Genomic DNA, 15,279 nt, shown 5'->3' with positions numbered 1-15,279 from the left:
GTGCTTTTCAGGGTATTGTGATTGGTTGCTAGGAAGTTGCTGGGGGGTTGCTAATGTGTTGTGCATGCTTTCCAGCACATTGTGGTTGGTTGCTAGGATGTCGCTCTTTGGATGCTAAGATGTTGTGCTTGTTTTTTGGCAAATTGTGGTGGATTGCTAGTATGTCACTGTTCGGTTGCCAGTGTTGTGTGTGCTTTCCAGCGCATTGTGGTTGGTTGCTAGGATGTCACTCTTCGGATGCTAAGATGTTGTGCTCTTTTTGGAGAATTGTGGTGGACTGCACGTATCTCACTCTTCAGTTGCCAATGTGTAGTGTGTGCTTTTCAGCGCATTGTGATTGGTTGCTAGGAAGTTGCTGGGGGGTTGCTAATGTGTTGTGCATGTTTTCCAGCGCATTGTGGTTGGTTGCTAGGATGTCGCTCTTCAGATGCTAAGATGTTGTGCTTGTTTTTTGGCGAATTTTGGTGGATTGCTAGTATGTCACTGTTCGGTTCCCAATGTGTTGTGCATGCTTTCCAGCGCATTGTGGTGGATTGCTAGTATGTCACTTTTCGGTTGCCAGTGTGTTGTGTGTGCTTTCCAGCGCATTGTGGTTGGTTGCTAGGATGTCACTCTTCGGATGCTAAGATGTTGTGCTCTTTTTGGCGAATTGTGGTGGACTGCTAGTATGTCACTGTTCGGTTGCCAATGTGTTGTCCGTGCTTTTTAGCGTATTGTGGTTGGTTGCTAGGAAGTTGCTGTTCGATTGCTAAGGTGTTGTGCTTGTTTTTTGGCGAATTGTGGTGGATTGCTAGTATGACACTGTTCGGTTGCCAATGTGTTGTGCATGCTTTTCAGCGCATTGTGATTGGTTGCAAGGAAGTTGCTGGGGGTTGGCTAATGTGTTTTGCATGCTTTCCAGCGTATTGTGGTTGGTTGCTAGGAAGTTGCTGTTCGATTGCAAAGGTGTTGTGCTTGTTTTTTTGGCAAATTGTGGTGGATTGCTAGTATGTCACTGTTCGGTTGCCAATGTGTTGTGCATGCTTTTCAGCGCATTGTGATTGGTTGCTAGGAAGTTGCTGGGGGGTTGCTAATGTGTTGTGCATGCTTTCCAGTGCATTGCGGTTGGTTGCTAGGATGTCGCTCTTCAGATGCTAAGATGTTGTGCTTGTTTTTTGGCGAATTGTGGTGGATTGCTAGTATGTCACTGTTCGGTTGCCAATGTGTTGTGCATGCTTTCCAGCGCATTGTGATTGGTAGCTAGGAAGTTGCTGGGGGGTTGCTAATGTGTTGTGCATGCTTTCCAGCGCATTGTGGTGGATTGCTAGTATGTCACTTTTCGGTTGCCAGTGTGTTGTGTGTGCTTTCCAGCGCATTGTGGTTGGTTGCTAGGATGTCACTCTTCGGATGCTAAGATGTTGTGCTTGTTTTTTGGCGAATTGTGGTGGACTGCTAGTATGTCACTGTTCGGTTGCCAATGTGTTGTCTGTGTTTTTAAGCATATTGTGGTTGGTTGCTAGGAAGTTGCTGTTTGATTGCTAAGGTGTTGTGCTTGTTTTTTGGCGAATTGTGGTGGATTGCCAGTATGTCACTGTTCGGTTGTCAATGTGTTGTGCATGCTTTTCAGCGCATTGTGATTGATCGCTAGGAAGTTGGTGGGGGGTTGCTAATGTGTTGTGCATGCTTTCCAGTACATTGTGGTTGGTTGCTAGGATGTCGCTCTTCAGATGCTAAGATGTTGTGCTTGTTTTTTGGCGAATTGTGGTGGATTGCTAGTATGTCACTGTTCAGTTGTCAATGTGTTGTGTGTGCTTTTCAGGGTATTGTGATTGGTTGCTAGGAAGTTGCTGGGGGGTTGCTAATGTGTTGTGCATGCTTTCCAGTGCATTGTGGTTGGTTGCTAGGATGTCGCTCTTTGGATGCTAAGATGTTGTGCTTGTTTTTTGGCGAATTGTGGTGGACTGCTAGTATGTCTCTGTTCCGTTGCCAATGTGTTGTCCGTGCTTTTTAGCGTATTGTGGTTGGTTGCTAGGAAGTTGCTGTTCGATTGCTAAGGTGTTGTGCACGATTTTGGACATATTGAGCATTGTTGCTAGAATGTCGCTGTTTAGTTGCTACGGAGTTGTGTGTGCTTTTCAGCGTATTGGGGTTGATTGCTAGAATGTTGCTGTTTGATTGCTATGGTGTTGTGTGTGCCTTTCATTGTATTGTTTTTGGTTGTTGGGATGTCACTGTTCAGTTGCTAATTTGTTGTGCATGCTTTCCAGCATATTGGTTGGTTGCTAGGATGTCGCTCTGTGGTTGCCAAGGTGTTGTGTGCCCTTTACGGCATATTGTGTTCAGTTAGTAGGATGTTGCTAAAGTGTTGTGTATGTTTTCCGGCATATTGTGCTTGTTTGCTAGGTTGTCGCTGTGCGGTTGCTAAGGTGATGTGCGTGCTTTTTAGCGTATTGTGGTTGGTTGCTAGGATGTTGCTGTGTGGTTGATGTTTTACATGCTTTCTGCCATATTGTAGTCAGTTGGTAGAATGTTGTTGCTAAAGTGTTGTCCAATGTATTCTGGTTGGTTGCTAGGATGTCGCATTTCGGATGCTAAGGTGTTTGTGCATGCTTTTCAGCTTATTGTGGTTGATTGCTGAGATGTTGTTTACTGGTGTGTTCTGTAAGGGTTACCTACTGCCTCAAGTCTGATTGTTAAGAAAAGTAATAGTATCATCTATTATAGTATCATCCATGCTTGCACAAACAATACATTGCGTGCCAAAGTTTATTACTTAAGAGTTTGTTCAGCATATGTGCATAAGTAATAGTGATTCTTGACCAACACAACTAATGAAGCAAACACAACTAATGAAGTTTTCATACATGTAACACATATATATTAAAGCATTAAAGGTGATGACAGTATTTCTTTTTCTTCTCTGTGTGCAAATGTTTCAGTATTTTGTATATTAATGTAGTACAGTGACTGTGTTTCACAGTTTGTGAAAGTCTGAATGGTTTTAACAACAAACACACACACACTTCTCCTGAAAACTGTTATGTGTGGTATTGTAGATAACATAAACTTTGACCTCTCAGTGTCACTGATATGACATCTCTACACCACACTTCCTGTTTAGGCCTCTCAATAATTCATCCTGTCTGTGCTCTCTTTATTTCTTATGGAGTGTCATGCAGGGTGAAAAGAAAATAAGCTTAAGTTGTTGCAAGTACAAAAATGTGGAATAAAAAAGATGGTGTCAAAGCAGAAGGGATCATGTTTATAAAACTCATTAATAGCTTTTTGCAATTGTAGCAACTCATTCCAAGGTTTGTCGCGGCTGTATAAACAGGTTAAATTAAAAGGTCAAATCATTACTAATAGAATTTTCTTTTATATTTTTATTATAATGAAAACATTGTACTATGAAACAACAAAGTGTTTCTTTTAATTTATTGAAATGTAGCTGCAAAAAATGATCATTTCATACTTTTGCAACTTTCTGACATTAGACAAGTACAACATACTGAACACTTGAATGCATGACACACAAGTTTGGCTGGATGGTGAGGTAGGGCTGTTGCTATGGAAAGAGCAGATGAAGTTTATTGTTTAATGATCAGGGTCATTTCAGACTGATCTTACAGGTTTGTGCAGCACTTCAGTCTGGTTTGTGAGACTTTAAAGGGATAGTTCACCCAAAAATGAAAATTCTGTCATTATTTCCTCACCCTCATGTTGTAAAAACCTGAAACCTTTTTGAGTTATTTTATTTTGATGAACACAAAAGAAGATACTTTAATAAATTATGGTAAGCACACAGTTGACGATACCCATTGAATTCCAACGTATTTGTTTTTCCTACTATGGAAGTCAATATTTACAATCAGCTGTGTGCTTACCATCATTTATCAAAATATCTTCTTTTGTGTTCATCATTCGTCATTTTGTGGTTTACAACAACATGAGGATGAGAAAATGATGACAGAATATTCATTTTTGGATGAACTATCCCTTTAACCTGGATTTTATAGTTACAAATATAAAACAAAGTTGGACCAATTGCATTTTATTAAATGTGCAGAAAAAATTATTTTTTTTTAAGAAAAGTTGTGTAAATTAACCTTGACTTGTCTTTAAAGGGGCACTCCACTTTTTTGGAAAATATGCTCATTCTTACTGCTTTGGAATCCATTCAGCTGATCTCTGTGGCTGGCGCTAGCACTTTTAGAATAGCTTAGCACAATCCATTGAATCTGATTAGACCATTAGCATCGCGCTAAAAAATAACCAAAGAGTTTCAATATTTTTCCAATTCAAAACTTGACTCTTCTGTAGTTACATTGTGTACTTAGGCCGACTTTGCTGCCGTAACATGGCTATGATATTACACACTGCTTGTCCCCTGCCATTGAAAGTAATCAAGGGGAATATTTTTGGGCGCTGCTTAATATCATTGCACCTCCTGCAGCCATCTTACAGCAGCAAAGTCCTTGATTATTACGCCAGAATGAGAGTATAGTTCCTAGCCATATCTGCCTAGAAAATCACAACTATTAATTTTCTGTCGGCCTTAGTACACAATGTAACTACAGAAGAGTCAAGTTTTAAATAGGAAAAATATCAAAACTCTTTGGTTATTTTTTTGTGCAATGCTAATGGTCTAATCAGATTCAATGGATTATGCTAAGCTATGCTAAAAGTGATACCGCCAGAACGCGGAGATCAGCTGAATGGATTCCAAAATGATAAAAATCAAATGTTTAACTCCAGGGGAGCTGGAAAATGAGCATATTTTCAAAAAAGTGGAGTGTCCCTTTACTAAGCCAATTATTGAAGTTTGCATTTTGCTGTTTTTCGGTGACTGTTTTATCTGTGTGTATTTCTACATATTCCATTATGGCCATCCCTTACTGATTTACTCTCCAGCTGTGACTCATTCTGCACAGAGACACACAGTTAATAATCTGTCACATCACAGTGACTATTTACAGACTTTACACACTTCCATTAACACACATACAGGCATACAAACACTTCTGATTGATTTTCTCAAGCTGAGAGCTGCTGTGCTATTGGCTGACAGCGACTTGGAAATATGGAGTGAAGGTGAGAGAGAAAGAAAAATGAAAAACAGGAGAGCGGCAGGCTGGAACAGACAGGAATATAGGAATGTACGATGGATAAATCTACAGAGATGTGAATTTGGTTGTATTTTGAATATAATCTTTTCAAGCTACTTTTGTAGGATGCCGTATAACTGCTATGCATAGTATGCAAATGAGTTGGAATTGGATTTGCCAGCAACCACACGCAACAGAGCACATGCACACAGTGTACCTTTTTCACAATTGATAAGTGATCCAGAAGATGAGGCTGTGATTTTTATCTGTTGGGTTATAAATAAATCAACGCTGTGTTAATTCAGCCCATGGTTGGGTAACAACCCAGCATAGGTTTATTTATAACCCAAAGCAGTTCTCTCTTTGAGAATGTTTTTTGGAGTGCATTTATTACTCTGTGCTGTCTCACAATTTACTCAAAATTAAAAAATAATAATAATTTTAAAAAATTTATATGCAATGCACAACATATAGTAGGCTAAGCTATTCTTAAACCTTGCCTAGGCAATTTGCCTATAGAAATTTGCATACTATACACACTACACAATATACTGCAGAAATAGTATGGGTTGTATTGTATTAAGCTCTGAAGATTCTGTATGTCAGTATATCCATTTCTGTTTTGAAATAATCATAGATCTTATATATTTATCTGAAGAAAGCATCAAGCCAGCCTGTGCTAGCTTTTCCTTCTCTCATTCAGTTTCTCTCCATCATAACTTTAATTTAGCAGCTTATTTTTTTGTAGTAGACACATCAAAGCGTAGAGTGAATTGCAGTAAGATATCAGGAGAGAGGAGGGAGGGGCAGGATTGGCAAACGCTCACGCTTCCCATCATTCCCAAGAGTGAATAATTGCTCTGATGATGTTGGTGGAGGGAGGAGGAGGAGCGTGACGTAACATAGAGGGCGTGAGGAGTCAGGGAATACCCTTATGAAAAGAAAGAGAGATAGCGTGGGTGTGTATAAAACCTCTCCCTCCCTCCATCTCTCTCTCTCTCTCCCTCCTTCACGGCTCTGTGTGGCGTGAGAAAGTCGAGCCTCCAGCCCGTGTTTAAAGATTCATGATGCAGAGCTCTGCGTCTCAGCAAAGAGCTCCACTTACACACACACACCAGCTCCATATTTGCCTGTACCAGCACAGAAATGCAATTTAAGCTCATGCATGCTGGAAAGACGTGCAAATGCTGCATGCAATTTAAGCATAGATCAACTAGAAATACTGTAATATACTTTGCATCATTACATGGCTATTACCAAATAAATGCATAAATAAATAAATGCACATGAAATATTGATCTGAGTTGAATTTCAGAGGCTGGAGAACGATATGAGAGATTTGACACTAGCATAGCTATGCAGGAAATCGGTTTCCCGGGTCAATTATACGGTTACACAAATATTTGACAGCAGAGTGCTGTGTAATAAATATATGAACTAATAATGATTAAAAATAATATTATTATAATTGCATCTATATTTAGTCCTTGTAATGATTTCTTAATTTCATGTTAGAGCCAGCCACGTGACACGTTACGCCCAATATGCAGCACTGTTCTTGCTTATCGCCGCATGCTGCTATTTATAGAGTCTCCCAAGAGCAGAGAAAGACTCCCATTTGAAACAGCACACACACACACACACACACACACACACACATATATATACATATATATATATATATATATGTATATATATATGTGAGCTGAGAGAAGCTGGGGTGGATGGGTAGAACAGAGACTTACAGTACAGAGAGAGAGAACTTGAGAACAAGGTTTTACAGAAAAGGTGAGAAATGTATATGATTGATGGGCAGAACATCTCAAGAGGAGAGGTGAGAAAAGAGGTGAGATGAGAAATGAAGGTGAAGAAGAGAGAAAAATCTTTTGAAATTGTTTATATCTGTATAGCAATGTTTATTTTTTCAATAAACATTGACCAGGTGATGAATCTTCAGAAAATGTTGATCATGAACCCCAGGAGATCAACCCAACCATTTTTGCAACCAATTTTCAACCGTTTCCGTTTTTTTTTTGCAATCTACCAGGATTTCAGCAATAATATTTAATAAACAAATATTAGAAAAGCATTTACAATTCACGTTTAGTTGGTGCTGATATGTTTTTTAGTAGTTTAACTAGTAGTTTTGAATTAAATGTTTGTTTCTTTGTTTGTTGCAAATGTTGATGCATTAATTTGTATTTTTTTCATAATTTCAAGAAAATTATTCTTGCTTATTCTTGCAGTGACTGGATGAACTATTTAGTTTGTGTTATTACTATATAAGATTCATGTTGTTTTTTCATGATGTTTTATCTAACCTATTAAAGGTAAAAAATGCTTTTATGCCTGTAATGCTTTGATAAAACTAAAAAGACAAGTCCCCATGAATGGGAAATCGCAATCTACTTCACTTCCATATTTTGACGCATTACCGAGTGAAACTAAATATCAAACGAGAAAAAGTGGGTGTGGCTTGTGTTTCTCACTGTGAATTGATTAGATAAGTCGCAGCAAACTGACAGTTAGAGGGGGTGGAGTTAACAGATAATCCCGCCCAAGCTGTCTAGCTGATGTCATAAGAGAAGGATCCCCACAGAAGACCGGAAGTACCCTACATATTCAGATTTTAATTTTATAAAGGGCACATGAATTAAAAGCACACAATGATAAATTGTTTATAATGAACACTGCAATATTACATAAAAAAAAAATTATTAGCTTTGATTTCATGGGGACATTAAAGACTGTCCTGTCACTGATTCTGTAACATTACTACATGAACAATGATGCTTGAACAATGACACAGATTGACTTTCATCCAATGTTTCCTCCAAGGTTGCCATGGGACCAAAATAAGATCCAGGCCATGTTGTATCCAGGCCAAGTCTAATGATATCATCGAATGTGTTAAGGATCATGCCATTGAACAACAATGTTCAGGAAAGAGAAACTGAGAGAGTGAGACGTTCAGTTGACCAAAAGACTTTATTGACATGAGGGTTAAATGATCGCCCTCCAGTGGTCAGGCTCATAGTCCCAGTCACAGGTATTGTTGTTACAGCCAATGAATGCAGGTAAAAATTATATGGTCATTTCTAAACTAATATTTCCACTGCGCTATCCAGCTTTCCATTTTTAGCAACAGCACATGAGCTCATATTTAACTATAGCTCACAGTTTTTTTGCAGTGATTTTCTATAATAAGATCAGAAAATGAAAACAAGAGAACATGAAGCCATCATGGCACCAATTTATTGAACTCATGGATAGGAATAATGTGTTTCCAGTAACTGAGAAGCATTCAATATCCATTCAACAGAATTTATAAATACACATAATAAAAACATGTGAAGGTGAGTCATATCTTGTGTTTCTTATTTCTTAAAGATTTTTCCTTATGCTTGTTTCACATTTCCTAAGTCACACTTTCATATTCCATTTCTCTCCATATCATGCATGTATATCTGACACGCCTTCTGTTACATTTGATCTCTATCTACTGTGAAATCCGAGCATCTTGACTTTGTCAAAATAACCTGTAGATATTAAAGCAGAGATGGGTTTGCTTTGAGATGCTGGAGAGATTATCTCTGACACGGAGCGGTGTGGCGTCTTTGTAGGGAAAACAAATGGAAAACATCCTCAAGAGACACGACTGGAATCCCGTCGGAATTCAATCCGGCACTTCAGAGTCATGCTGGGAATGTAAATTTCATACAGAATCACTCAGGGTCTGCTTGCATTGGACAATCCAGTGTGCTATATATCCCAATTACAGAGGCGCTTATAGACAAATTGCCTGATGAATGCCACAGCAGTGAATGATGAGATGGTTGGATTTTGTGACCATGGCAACGTTTACATTCGTGACCCTGTCTGTGAAATCCAGGCTAAATTCTCATGTATTCTCATATTCACATAATGATGAGATAGGAGCATCAAAGTGTAATTTCACTCATTGATTTCATGATCTTACTCAGTCAACGTTGTTACATATATCAAGGTTATATTTTCACAATGTTCATACATTATGCAAGATGATTTTATGTACAAGAAAGTAAATCATAAAACTTACTTTAGCTGGGTTTTCAAGGAATATTATTGCTCCTAATCTTATATTTAGATTATGGCACTTTAACATGGATTTGACAGACAGGATAACATATTATTTACTTCATTATATTATATATATCATTTTTTTTCTATGAGTGTTTAAAACTCTTCAGGTAAACTTCTGATATCTTATTTACCCCATCAATGATATGAAGTCTCTGTCACATTGCTCTGCTTATAAGTCTGATGACAGTATATTTATTTAACCCTCTACTATTTAACACGTCTTTGAAAGATGAGCACACTCTATGGCAAGCCGTTCTGACATTTTATAAATCTAATATATTAACACTATTATCTAATTTTTCATTAGTAGTATCTAATGAATAAGTACTAGTATATAATGAATAAGTACTAGTATCTGTCAGGATTGCAGGAAGAACCCAAATGCAGACGGAGATGGAAGGGTTAACAAAAGACTTTAATTTTGAAAACACAAGACAAAACAATAGTCCCCATGGGGGAAAAACTCATCAACAGGGGATATACACTTAACAGAGACTTTTCACTAAACTTCACGAACAACTAAACAGATAAACTAGACTTGACTTCTCGATGAACACGACTGGCAAACACACGCGGTACAAAATGATCCTGCACAGAACAAAGGAAACAGTGACATTAAATAAGGAAACCAAACAAGTTAACAAGGAGGGAACAGGTGATGGGAATTAACTAATAATTAACAATAAGCAGGAGAACGAGGGGGCGGGGACAAGAGACAAGACACCGGAGCACACTACCTAAACCAAAGGCCACGACCTACCACACCAAACATGGGCACTGCCACGATCCTGCCACATGAACTATGAATCACTATGACAGGAAGTCAGGACCATGACACTATCTAATAAATAAGCACTATTATCTAACTTTTAGTTACTAGTATCTAATGAATAAGAACTAGTATCTATTGAATAAGAACTAGTATCTAATGAATAAGTACTAATATCTAATAAATAAGTACTAGAATCTAATGAATAAGTACTAGTATCTAATAAATAAGTACTAGTATCTAATAAATAAGTACTAGTATCTAATGAATAAGAACTAGTATCTAATGAATCAGTACTAGTATCTAATGAATAAGAACTAGTATCTAATGATTATGTACTAGTATCTAATAAATAAGAACTAGTACCTAAAAACAAGTATTATTATCTAATAATTAAGTACTAGTATCTATGGAATAAGTACTAGTATGTAATATATTAACACTATTATCTAATTTTTCATTTCTAGTATCTTATGAATAAGTACCAGTATCTAATGATTAAGCACAAGTATCTAATAAATAAGTACTAGTATCTAATGAATAAGTACTAGTATCTAATAAATAAGCACTATTATCTAATTTTAGTTACTAGTATCTAATGAATAAGAACTAGTATCTAATGAATAAGAACTAGTATCTAATGAATAAGTACTAGCACTTAATGAATAAGAACTAGTATCTAATAAATAAGTACTAGTATCTAATGAATAAAAACTAGTATCTAATGAATAAGTACTAGTATCTAATAAATAAGCACTATTATCTAATTTTAGTTACTAGTATCTAATGAATAAGTACTAGTATCTAATGAATAAGTACTAGTATCTAATGAATAAGAACTAGTATCTAATGAATAAGTACTAGCATCTAATGAATAAGAACTAGTATCTAATAAATAAGTACTAGTATCTAATGAATAAAAACTAGTATCTAATGAATAAGTAGTAGTATCTAATCAATAAGAACTAGTATCTAATGAATACTGTAGGTACTAGTATCTAATAAATAAGTACTAGTATCTAATGTATAAGTACTAGTACCTAATCTAATAGAGTCTATCAACTAAAAGGGCTACCTGTTGTAACTAAAAATAGATACTAGTAAATGTAAATGATTAAATGTCGGAACGGCTTGCTATACACACTCAGCTGTCTGCATATCCTGATCAGCATGCAATGTAAGTAGCAATGCAGTCCATTGTATACACTAGCATTAGAAACTACACCAACTTAATATATGACAGAGTAAAGCTGTGCTACTGTCAGAGCTCAAACTTACTGAGAGCAGTACAGACTACAGGCTGGTTTGCAAAGAAAACAGGCATTTGTTCCTGCGCTGACAAACTCACTGCTTATTTGCAGCCAAAATTAGATTCAAATGTATTTTGTTGAAAGCAAAATTGGTTTTTCCACACGCAATGTGACTTCGGCACCTCATTTGGCTGGGTGAGGTTGACAGTAGCCACAGTGTACATTTAAAACGTGTTCCAGGCAACTCTTCAGTGCCATTGACCATCATACAGACACACGCAGAAGGCCACAAAAGATTACTAAATCTGATATAATAAAGGAAATAAAAAGGAAGTCTTTGATTTATGATTAGATTAAAAGTGAGAGCGGAAAATGTTATTTCAGAGAGTTTACTCTTTGATGTGTTTCATTTAAGTATCAAGGTTCTCTTAAAACTGCTTCGGAGGGATAAAAGAAACAAATATGACAATTGTCAAAAAGCATTAAGAGTTTGAAGCTGTAAAATGAATGTTTATGCACAGTAAAAGTAAATGATCTGTGTAAATAAAATGAGAAATGTTTGAATTCATATTGAAATCTTCAATAATTTTGGAGATTTAGGGAAATTCAAGCTCAGTGTTAAGATCTCTTCTGAAACTCTAATGGAGACATTTGTGAGATTTCCAGGGATTTCCTTAGGAGAAATATATCTGAGACACAGGAGACTTAAACACAAGTTCCATTTGCTCTCTATTTAATCTCATAGATGTTTAGGGGAAATATTTGAGGTATTAAAGAAATCTCATGTAATTTTTCTTTCTTATGCATACTTTATTTATTAGGTATAAAATTAAAGATTGTGTCTTAAACTCTTGACGCGCTGTCCCTGCTGTCATGGGACTTTACTAATGTTCCATTGTGTTGGTGATATTTTTCTAAATCTAGATCTTAATGTGCGATCCATACAGAATATGAAACATAACCCCAGATGTGTGTACTGTAAATCACAGGCCATTGATTTTCAGACTGCAGTGCAGATCTGCACCATGGGTTGGTTTCATCATGGGCCGTGAATCATTAATCATAAATGAATATCATTTTTCTGTAAGGAAAAGGAGGATTAAGATGTCTTTGTACCTTTCAAGGCCACACAGAAGCTGCATCTAAAACATCATGGTGTACAGTATTCTGTCTGTAACAAAACATACACTGTAAACCTTTAGTTTGTTAGTAACTTACTGTAGATTTAAATGTATGTAATTCACCGGCAAAGTTAAATTAACAGTAAACATTAACAAGCATTTGTCTTTACAGAATTAAGCTATAAAATAACAGCCTTATGCAAAGCATTCTGGGAACCAAAAATCCTCATCAACCTTTTTTTTTTATTCAGATTTTGGTTCCCAGAATGCTTTGCAAGACTTGGTAATGTTTAATGTTCTGTTGCCAGTAAAAAAAAACATAAATTTAAATCTACAGTAAGTTACTGGCAAACAGCTACAGTAATATTGTAATTTCTACAGAGATGTATTACAGTGTACTAGTTCATTTTGGTTCAAATCGAATGCTGTGTTTACTAAGAAAACCCTTGTTTATCACTCTCTCTCTCTATTATAAAATAACAAAATTAAATGTAATATTCATACCCTGGCATGCAAATAGCTCAAAGTCAGAATAGCTCAAAATCAACGCATTTATATTCTCTATCAAAAAAAACATAAAATACTTCTTTTAGAAAGATATGCAACATATTTACTACTAAACAATGTAAAAGATGAACTGGGACTTCTGGGATATTATTTAAAAACACTTGTAGTGAATGAAATAGCTTATTCAGTGGTTTACATATAGCATTATACATCTGGGAAATATTTGGGCACATTCTAAGTGTAATTTGCTGGCACGCAATAATAAATCCCAGAATATACTGCAGTAATATTAAATCCCTAGAGGTGAATACAGGTGCTGAAAGTAAATAACATGCAGATAAAATGAGCAGCGATCATTTTTGCGTTTTAATAAACGATCACGCACAGAAGCATTGTCACACAGAGGACTCAATACCTGCTGCATCGTTCTCGTAACCATGACGACCACACAGATGGCCAATCCAATCTATTCCAATCAGAGCTGTGGCCTCCGTCACTCTTGCGAGGAATTATTAATAGTCGACAACCCTAGAGTCACATCAATCTCCCCACAAACCCATCATCATCTGAGCTCATAATCATCCGGGCTGATGAAGATCTCATCCGCAGGATTTTCATTGGACAGCCGCAGTCAAATGTGACCTCGGGACATCTTGGGGTCGTGGCTAAAAAGGCCCTTGGATTCCTTATGTGCAAGTGTGTGTGTGTTATCATCTGAATGGTGGCCTGTAGGAAAATTGTGCCAGTTCATTATGCAATCTGTCGTGATGATGATGAGAATTTCACCATTGCCAGGTGCTTCAAATATAATTTACAATTTACTCCGGGAGTGTTTCTATGTGTTTTAGTGATGGATGGGGTGATGCCATGATTGTCATTTATATATGACCAGATTTGATATAGAAATTGTTTCAAAACACATGAACTGGGTGATACATGAACGCAGCCTGTTCTGTAAGATGATAATTCCTTGTGTAAGTTACCAGGATCACTTTTTTCATTATTCTGGCTATACACAGGTACTATTTAAACTAGTTTTTTCTTTGTGTAAGGTGCCAGAGTCAGTAATTTTCTCTGTTAATATAGCAAACATTAGAATAACAATTATCTTGCTCTGCGAAAACAAGCATAAATGTGATATAAAAGTCTGATGCTGTCTTACTGCTTAGGGAGACAGGGAACAAGGAGTAAGTTGCCCTGGCAACCGAAAAGACTTGTATGCTCATTCAGAGCAGCAAATTAGATTTCTGTGGCCAACTGGGTTGGTTTGCAAAGACTTTTCCAGCTGATGAGCATCTATTGACGCTTGTTCGATATCTTCGGAGATGTCAAAAGGAAATCCAATACAGAAGCCCGGTGACTTTGTCTGGCCTGAATAGAGAGAGGCAGGGAACGTTTCTATATTTGCCAAGCTTGATCATCTCGTATCCGCTTTCGTCTGTTTATCTCTTAGCGGCCTCAGATGGGTTGAACAATAGGAGCTGTAGCCATAAACAGGGCCCACACAAAGGAGTGGGCATTAATTCACCCCATCGTTCATGAATCCGGTTAATGCCTATGTCTACAACCAAGTTTTGGTTGGTTATGTAAGATGCTGTTGCCCATGGTCATAGACGTGTTTGATTTGAAAATATTTTACATCAGGTGCTTTTATATAGCAGCGTGATTTATTGTGTTAAAGGTTTATTGCATCCAATCTTCTTAATAATCAAAATCTGATTAACCACTTTAAGGATTTGCCCGACACTTATATAATATAAAGGTGAAAATTGTGAGGCTTGTTTGCATGTGATCATTTAATCGGACACATTTCATTTGGATATGTCCTTAAGACTTCATTTGCAATGCAAGTATGCACCAAATGGTTGGCTGCCTTTGTCTTTCTTTTTTTTCAAGTACATGAGGATGTGTTGTCATTTCACGTACAGGGAAATGAAATAGCAGAGGTGACAAGTCCTGGTTATTTATAACACCAAAGTTTTTTATTGTCTCATGGAATATAATGATCAAATAGTTTTGATTGCTCTAATCATACTTGTAGGGTGGTTTGTGTTATTTACAGATTTTAAAAGCCATTGTAACCGTTCGCTTGTGTTATAAGAGCATCCGAATGTTGCATTTGATTGATGAAAAGAAATCATGTAAGTTTGGTTATACATAAGTGTTCAAGAATGTAAAGTAGGCATGCATATTTCATGCAGATCACAGATAAAAGCGTAAAATAGCTTACATGTTTGTGTGATAAATAGCTTTTATTGACATGTATATGTAAGTTGTCTATATCATTGCTGTATTGGTTTATCCTGTAATAAGTTCACGGATGTACCAAAATTTTATTAGTAATGCGTTATATTACTGCATTACAGCAAAAACTAATATATTACTGTAATATTATATTTTGTAATGCGTTACTCCCAAAACTGCTC

The 15,279-nt window shown here is 36.7% G+C and overlaps 1 long non-coding RNA gene across 1 annotated transcript; it reads left to right on the top strand.

Annotated features, from left to right (window-relative positions):
• Positions 1 to 6,829: 6,829 nt before the first annotated feature.
• Positions 6,830 to 8,936, top strand: LOC135776896 (uncharacterized). The gene is made up of 3 exons (XR_010544221.1): positions 6,830 to 6,930; positions 7,923 to 8,133; positions 8,276 to 8,936. It is a non-coding gene; the product is annotated as an uncharacterized lncRNA (long non-coding RNA).
• Positions 8,937 to 15,279: the final 6,343 nt, after the last annotated feature.

The sequence above is a fragment of the Paramisgurnus dabryanus genome, chromosome 18 (assembly GCF_030506205.2).
Source record: "Paramisgurnus dabryanus chromosome 18, PD_genome_1.1, whole genome shotgun sequence".
NCBI classification, from domain to species: domain Eukaryota; kingdom Metazoa; phylum Chordata; class Actinopteri; order Cypriniformes; family Cobitidae; genus Paramisgurnus; species Paramisgurnus dabryanus.
The sequence above is the reverse complement of the archived record's forward strand: the minus strand, read 5'-3'. Positions and strand labels throughout refer to the sequence as shown.